General features: G+C 32.6%; 1 protein-coding gene across 3 annotated transcripts in view; it reads left to right on the top strand.

Moving 5' to 3' along the window:
* Positions 1-1,014, top strand: part of LOC106874430 (uncharacterized) — a 1,214,035-nt gene that overhangs the window by 1,708 nt on the left and 1,211,313 nt on the right. The window lies entirely within an intron of this gene.

Raw genomic sequence — 1,014 nt, 5'->3', positions numbered from 1 at the left:
TATATATATATATATATATATATATATATGTGTGTGTGTGTGTGTGTGTGTGTGTGTGTGTATAATGTAAATAATTTATATGCACATGCATCAGGCAGCTAGATACAAATGCATAGAAGTGCATTGCATTTTGAATAACCATATATCTGATAATACCTAACTTTTTTTTGTTTCAACGTGACGGACTTGTGAAAGACGGAAGTTCAATTTGAAATGTATCCTTGTATAAACTAAAGAACAGATATAATATACACTACTTAGCTAACTGCTTATGTGATTGTATATAGCACAACATTATATTTCTCTCTGTCTATTTATAATTGTTTATCTATCCATGTCTTTCTCTGCATCTATCTACTATCGCTGTTTGTATTTTTTTATCCTTATATCTCTATTTTAGCACTCTATAACCTTATATCTCTATCTGTATCTCTCTCTGTAGCTCTATATCTCTATGTATGTGATCGGCTATGTTCTCATATCTGTCTCTCTATCTATGCCTATATAGCTATTTGTCTATGTTTCTATATATATATGCCTATGAGTTTACATCCCTACATCCTTTTGTGTTCACGCCTATCTTGCTATTTGTGTGTTTTTCTGTTGTCTATCTATATCTCCTGCCAATGTCTGTTGTTTCTCTATGTCTGTTGTCTATCTATGTCTGTTGCCTATCTATGTATGTTGCCTATCTATGCCTGTTGTTTCTCTATGGCTGTAGTCTATCTATGTCTGTTGTCTATCTATGTCTGCTGTCTATATCTGCTATATATGTCTTTTGTCAATATCTACTGTCTATCTATGTCTGTTGTCTATCTATGTCTGTTGTCTATCTATACCTGTTGTCTATCTATATCTGTTGTCTATCTATATCTGTTGTTTATCTATGTCTGTTGTCTATCTATATCTATTGCCTATGTCTGTTGTCTGTCTATGTCTGTTGTCTGTCTATGCCTGTTGTCTATTTATGTCTGTTGTCTGTCTATATCTGTTGTCTATCTATATCTATTGCCT

The sequence above is a fragment of the Octopus bimaculoides genome, chromosome 2 (assembly GCF_001194135.2).
Source record: "Octopus bimaculoides isolate UCB-OBI-ISO-001 chromosome 2, ASM119413v2, whole genome shotgun sequence".
NCBI lineage: Eukaryota > Metazoa > Mollusca > Cephalopoda > Octopoda > Octopodidae > Octopus > Octopus bimaculoides.
The sequence above is the reverse complement of the archived record's forward strand: the minus strand, read 5'-3'. Positions and strand labels throughout refer to the sequence as shown.